Raw genomic sequence first — 7,260 nt, 5'->3', positions numbered from 1 at the left:
AGCCCCAGGCCCCCGGGCTCAAACGGCGCGCGGCGATGACGCACACGGCCTGGCGCGGCCCGTTTGCGTCACGGGGCGGGGCGCTAGGGACCGGAAGTGCAAGGGAAGATGGCGGAGCCATCGCTTCTCTTGTTTTGAGTTCCTTGGCGTGTGGTTCCGGTGGAGAGTTCTGAGCTGAGGAATTGCTCAAAGGTCCTCCTAGTCAAAGCTGTGGTTTTCCCAGTAGCCATGTAGGGATGTGAGAATCGGACCATAAAGAAAGCTGAGCGGCAAAGAATTGATGCTTTTGAACTGTGGTGCTGGAGAAGACTCTGTAGAGTCCCTTGGACTGCAAGGAGATCCAACCAGTCCATCCTAAAGGAAATCAGTGCTGACTATTTATTGGAAGGACTGATGCTGAAGCTGAAGCTCCAATACTTCAGCCACCTGATGCGAAGAGCTGACTCATTTGAAAAGACCTTGATGCTGGGAAAGATTGAAGGCAGGAGAAGGGGACGACAGAGGATGAGATGTTTGGGTGGCATCACTGACTCACACACATGAGTTTGAGTAAACTTCTGGAGTTGGTGATGGACTGGGAGGCCTGGTGTGTTGCAGTCCATGGGGTCCCAAAGAGTAGGACACAACTGAGCAAGTGAACTGGGGTACATTCAAGGGTGTCAATGCTGACAGTAACACAACCCGAGTTGACTTGGAGAATTCTGGCTGTGGTGTATTTATGGAATCATTAAAATCATTCCTGTGTCTGGAATCTGGTTGTCTCCATATTGGTTACTGATCAATGTCAAGGAGCCCATGTTTGGCTCATGAATGTTCAGGATTAGCCCCCTTATGCGAGCTCCTGCTTCTGTATTTCACTCTGGCCTTGTTTCTCGTGTGAGAAAGTTGCAGCCGATGCATCCCTGCGTCTGAGTGCTGCCCTGTGGTGTTTATTAGGACAGGTGGTCAGCTGTCACCCACCTGTCCCCAAGTGAAAGTGTTAGTTGCTCAGTTGCATCTGACTGCGACCCCATGGACTGTGGCCCTCTAGGCGCCTCTGTCTTGGAATTCTCCAGGCAAGAATACTGGAGTGGGTAGCCATTCCCTTCTGCAGGGGGTCTTCACCCAGAGATTGAACTCTGATCTCCTGCGTTGCAGGCAGATTCTTACTGTCCTAGCCATGAGGGAAACCCTGTGTCCAAGGAGGAGCAGAAAAGGGCAGCTACTCCCAGCGTAGGTGACCATCACCTTCACAGTCTGTAGAATCTGGTGGTACTGAAACCGTTTACCTCAGATTGGGCCTTGAACCCACATGGCTGAGACTCAAACCCAGCCAAAACCCTCCTTGGGACTTGAACCCACGTATCTGAGACTTAAACCTAGCCAAAACCCACAGTACGTGGTTTCAGGACCTAATGAAGCTCAGGTTCTTGATGTCTCATCACAGGATGAATTCAATGACACATGAAGTGATAGATAAGAAGTGGGTTTATTCAGATACAGAGAGACACAGACTCCACAGACACAGTGTGGGCCATCACAGGGCAAAGGTGGGCATGAAACATGGCATGGTTAGCTTTTATAGGCTGGGTAATTTCATATGCTAGTGAGTTGGAGGACTATTCCAACTATTTTGGGGAAGGGGGCCGAGATTTCCTGGATTTGGGCCATCACCCACTCCTTGGTCTTTCAACAGGCATTTCACTTGCTGATTCAGGATCAGGGTCTAGGCTCGTCTGCCATCTTGGTCCCATCGGATTTTAATCAGTTCATGTTGTGTCCTTGGGCTATGCCATCCTTTCAGAAGTTGTGCTCTGCCCCTTCCCTCCTGTTACAATACTCCAAAAACACCTCAAAGATTCTTCAGTCTTTTTGAATGTTAATCCCTCAGTTGGGATTTTTTTTTCTAAAGGGTCTCTATCGGAATCAAAGATTGAAAACTAACTCAAGTCATGTAGTTTATCAGAGAAAAGAGCAAAGCCCAATGTCTGTGGAGTCAAGAGATAAATGATTGCTAAACCTCATAGTCTTTGACCATGTAATTGATTTTCATGCTGTTTTGGTTTCCTAGGGTTGTCATAACCAATTAGCACAAACTGGGTGGTTTAAAACTGTAGAGATTTGCCATCACAGGTCTGAAGGCTTGGTGGGAGGATCTATTTCTTGCCTCTCAGCTTCTGGTGATTGCCAGCACCTGTGAGTGTCCTGGGCCTGTGGCCATTTAACTCTAATCCTTTCCTCCATGCCCACTTGGCCTACTTGTGTTTCTCTGTGTCTCTTTTCTGGCAAAGACCTGACTTCCAAGTAAGGTCACAGGCACAGTGGGTTAGGACTTTGGTATGTCTTTGGGGGGAGGCATAATTTAACCTCCTGTGCTATCCAAAGATGTTTAGCCTGTGGAGCAGCCAAAAGATTAATCATTACAAACCTTGCTAGTTGCTCAGATGTGAAGGGACCTGGGCTTAGCACTGAGGATGCAGAGCTAAATAAGATCCCACCCTTGAGGAACCTTGATCATGGAATAGGAAACGTACAACAGTCAAGACGTATGGGATCCAGGGGTCGCAGAAGGAGGAAGTTTTGTTTGGTTGTTGTTGTTGTCGTCGTTGTTTTTAAACGCTACAAAACTCCTCCAGTCTTGAAGGAAAGGTGTTGTGAAAGGAGGACTCAGTGACAACTGAGTTAAATAGAACCAATTGTGGTGGGGGGAAAAAATTCTTCAAGGGAGTCCTGGCTTCAGAAAACCCGGCTCCAAATACAGAGCACAGAACAAAACAGAAGACTTCACAGGGGCACAGTTTCATTCACTCTGGGGGGTTGGGGGGTGGAGGGCAGCCTTCTCCCATGTTTCTCAGTTTTGCAAAGATCATCACCTATCTGCAATCATTGGTTTCATCAAAGCCAAGAGCAATGTTTTCATTAGGAACTTGGACTGACTTGTATTAGTGGAGCTCAGGATGCAAAATGCCTTTGTTTCCTCATTCAACTTGTTATGTAATGTCTATAATCAAAACAGCATTGAGGCAAGGTGTCTACTTGGCTTCTCGTGTGTAACAAGCATGATGTTTCATTTAACTGTGGGCTCAGTTCTTCAGAAACATAGCAAAATGCCTGTTTCTCAGCCTCTGTGCTGTTAAGCATCTGGGCCCTGAGGCTGTCCCCTTGTGGTCCTGACTGATTTGGTCCCTGCAGCCCTGATGCATGTCATATGCACAGACAAGTGATCTCTGAGCAGAAACCTGGAGGCCAAGGCCTTCAGATAAGAGTGAGACAGAGCAGGACCCTTAAGTCTTTCCCCTCCGTGTCCTCCACCTGCCTTTTGTCTGTAGAAAAACTTTAGCCAAAGAATAAATTAACCAGAGAAATAAAATGCAGAAGCAAAGGAAAGCAGTCAAACAAGACCAAATAATAAGGGAGTTCCCTGGTGGTCCAGTGGACAAGACTCAGAGCTCTCACTGCCATGGACTGGGTTCAAACCCTGGTTGAGGAACTAAAATGGTACAAGATGGATGGCATGGCCAAAAGCACATAAAACAAAACAGAAAACTTTTAAAATACCAAATGATAATAGTTTAGTCATTAAACAAAGTCAAGGACCTTTACTTCCTCCTCAAAGCCTATAGATAATATTCTGAGCTTTATCCTTTGAGCTGTTTTGCAAATAGTGAACTCCCCACCCCCATCAAGTGGAAGAAGTTAAACTCCATGATGACCAGACGATAGCCATAACATAAGCTGCCACAGTTCTGAGAACTGGTCTCAAGGAAGTGGGAACAAACCAACCTTGGAACTGAAGATGAACTGTGCTTAAAACAAGCAAGATGACACTGAGTAACCAATGGGAAGTGAAAGTCGTGTCCGACTCTTGGCAACACCACGGCCTGTACAGTCCATGGGACTCTCCAGTGATGACTAACCTGATGAAGTTCCTGCTCCTTAAGTATCAGCCAAGGAGCTGACCTCCCAGGCGGAAATGCTGAAGACGGCCCTCAGGGATAACCAGGAGCACTTCCCTGTGGTCTCCAGTCACGTCTCGCAGTGCCTGCAGCTGGTCTTTGGCGTGGAGGTGAGGGGGGTAGACCCCAGGGAGCACACCTACACTGCGGCCCCTGCCCTGGGCCTCACCTGTGATGCAATGCAGAGCGGTGGGCAGGGCCTGCCCAAGGCCGGCCTCCTGGTGCTGGTCCTCAGCCAGATCATGAGGAATGGAGACCCCGCCCCTGAGGAGGTGGTCTGGGGAGCACTCAGCAGATGGGGGGGTGTGTTGGGAGGGAGCACTCCATCTTTGGGGAGCCCAGGGAGCTGCTGACCCAAGTGTGGGTGCAGGAGGGACACCTGGAGTACCGGCAGGTGCCTGACAGTGACCCTGCTCGCTACGAGTTCCTGTGGGGTCCCCGGGCCTATGCGGAGACCAGCAAAGAGCAAGTCACGGCATTTGGGCTCGGGGTCAGACAAAGGGCTTTGAGGGCTTTCCCACTTCAGTCTGCAGAGGCTGCGAGGGAGGAGGACAAGGAGGCCTGAGCCAGAGAGGCAGCCGGCCAATCCTTCCCTCTGCGATTGAAGAGGGAGTGTTCAGCCTTCTCAGAACTGAGGGCCTGGCCCAGTTGGGGGAGCCATTCTGTAGCTTCTTTGGGTTCCTGTTCTTTATGATGATAGGCAGATTCGTCTCTGTTTCCTTTAGAAAATTGTCAAACTTGAATTGTTTTAATGGAAGGCTAAATAAACTTCAGTGTCTCAGCTTTGTGAATGATGTTGATCACAGGGTGTTTGTGCTTACCCAGTTCAAGAACAAGAGTTTCGCTATTTTGTAAAAGCAACTGGGAACTCTTCCATTTTGTTTTGTGGTCCTGAACAGGATACAGTGGAATTGGAATTAGGATAGATTGCCAAACCTTTGTTGTGGGTCCAACATAACCAGCTTTGAGAGTTTTATTTGCATCAGTAAAATACACGGGAGCATTAACAAGAGGAATTGTTTTCATAATAATAGGAATTATTCATTTGTGTTTAGCAGCCATAGTAATCAAAGGTGACTTTGGAAAATGGTTATGAACCTCACCTATGAAATCACCAATGGCAATTTGCCAATCCATACTAGTAACTGGTAACAAACAATCTATGAATTTGATCATTAGTGAAAGGAAGAACAATTTCTTATGGATCCTAACCAGAAAGTTGTACACATCTGGATCTCATTTTTGAAACAAGAAAGGAAATAAGCATTATGTAAGTAGTCATTATTTTCTTAGGAGTGTGGGATAAAAATCCCCATTCAAGAATACCCTGTGGTTGCCATTATATTCCTATAGGGGAGTCTAAAGTAGGAAGAATAAATAAAGAAATTGCCACAGTCAGATCTACTTGTTTAAGTTGTCTTTGCTCAATAGCTTGATTTACAAAATCCAACTCCTGTTTAGCCTGTTCTCCTAGTACCTGGGGGTTATTTAAATCAGTCTTCTTGTAGGATTTGAAATAGGTGTGTTAAGGAATGATTGGGAATTCCTAAAGATGGTCGTAACCAATTTATATCTCCTAATAATTTCTGAGAATCATTTAAAGTTTTCAAGGAATCAGTTTGAATTTGTATTTTTTGTGGTTTGATAATATTTCTTTGCAATATATATCCTAAATAGGTACATGGTTCCTGCTCTTGTAATTTATCAACAGCAATATATAACCCATATGCTTTTAATTTAATCTCTGTATTTAAGAAGATATGTTGAAGTTCCTTGGCAGAAGGAGACACTAAAAGAATATTATCCATATAGTGGATAATATAAACATGAGGGAATTGTTGTCTAATAAATTCAAGTGATTTGGAGATGTGTAATTGACATAACGTAGGACTATTAAGCATTCCTTGTGGCAATACCTTCCAGTAATATCGAGACACTGGTTTTCTATTATTAATTGACAATACAGTAAAGGCAAAATGGATAGCATCAGATTCTTGTAGAGGAATTGTAAGGCTCGGAGGGCCGTACTCTGAAGGGGACACTCAGTGACAGCCTCTAGTGGACTGACACATTTTATTATCCAGCTTTCGCAGATGTATGGTCTCAGGGAGCAGAGCATAAAACAGACTTGCACATAGCCTTTCTCAATAAAACATCAAAGCATTCAAGCATAAAATACAGTTCCCACCGCCCAAGCTATAACATAGCTTTGGCAAAACTCTAAAGAGAGTCTTATCATAAAACAACAATCCTTGTTTCCAAAAACAGGTGGTCGGAAAGAAGCCTCCGAATGCCTCAAGGCCGGGCGTGTAACCTTTCGTTATCTATTCCCAGCCTCAGACACTCGGTGAACGCTCATAACCCTTTGTTATACTCGTTCTAGCTTCCAACCTTCATGAGTAGAGCAAACACATTCTCAGTATTTGCTTAAAGCCTTCCAGCTCCTCCACAGGAATAGGATAGAAACAGTCTTTAAGATCAATGATTTTTATTTTCCAATTTTGTGGTATCATAGAGGGTGATGGCGGAGAAGGCAATGGCACCCCGCTCCAATAGCCTTGCCTGGGAAATCCCATGGATGGAGGCGCCTGGAAGGCTATAATCCATGGGGTCGCTAAGAGTCGGACACAACTGAGTGACTTCACTTTCACTTTTCACTTTCATGCATTGGAGAAGGAAACGGCAACCCACTCCAGTGTTCTTGCCTGGAGAATCCCAGGGACGGGGGAGCCTGGTGGGCTGCCATCTATGGGGTGGCACAGAGTCGGACACAACTGAGCGACTTAGCAGCAGCAGCAGCAGCAGAGGGTGACGGAAAGCCTGGTTGTAAAGCAACTATAGGTTTGATTATAGCATTAATTTTTCTTAAATCAGTTAACATTCTCCATTTCCCAGATTTCTTCTTAATAACAAAGAAAGGAGAATTCCAAGGACTAGTAGTTGAGGTAATATGATTAAGAGATAATTGTTCCTCTGCTAACTGTTCAAGAGCCTGTAACTTTTCATGTGATAGGGGCCACTGCTCTGTCCAAATAGAGAAGGCAATGGCACCCCACTCCAATGCTCTTGCCTGGAAAATTCCATGGCCGGAGAAGCCTGGTAGGCTGCAGTCCATGGGGCTGCTAAGAGTCGGACATGACTGAGCGACTTCATTTTCACTTTTCACTTTCATGCATTGGAGAAGGAAATGGCACCCCACTCCAGTGTTCTTGCCTGGAGAATCCCAGGGACGGAGGAGCCTGGTGGGCTGCCGTCTATGGGGTTGCATAGGGTCGGACTGAAGAGACTTAGCAGTTAGCAGCAGCTCTGTCCAAATAGGCTCATC

At 46.1% G+C, this 7,260-nt stretch overlaps 1 pseudogene; it reads left to right on the top strand.

Moving 5' to 3' along the window:
* Nucleotides 1-3,887: 3,887 nt before the first annotated feature.
* LOC120861806 lies at nucleotides 3,888-4,500 on the top strand (annotated as a pseudogene).
* The last annotated feature ends 2,760 nt before the right edge of the window (nucleotides 4,501-7,260 follow it).

The sequence above is a fragment of the Oryx dammah genome, unplaced genomic scaffold (assembly GCF_014754425.2).
Source record: "Oryx dammah isolate SB20612 unplaced genomic scaffold, SCBI_Odam_1.1 HiC_scaffold_3, whole genome shotgun sequence".
NCBI classification, from domain to species: Eukaryota; Metazoa; Chordata; class Mammalia; order Artiodactyla; family Bovidae; genus Oryx; species Oryx dammah.
Note: the sequence above shows the minus strand (reverse complement) of the source record. Positions and strands in the feature narration are given on the sequence as shown.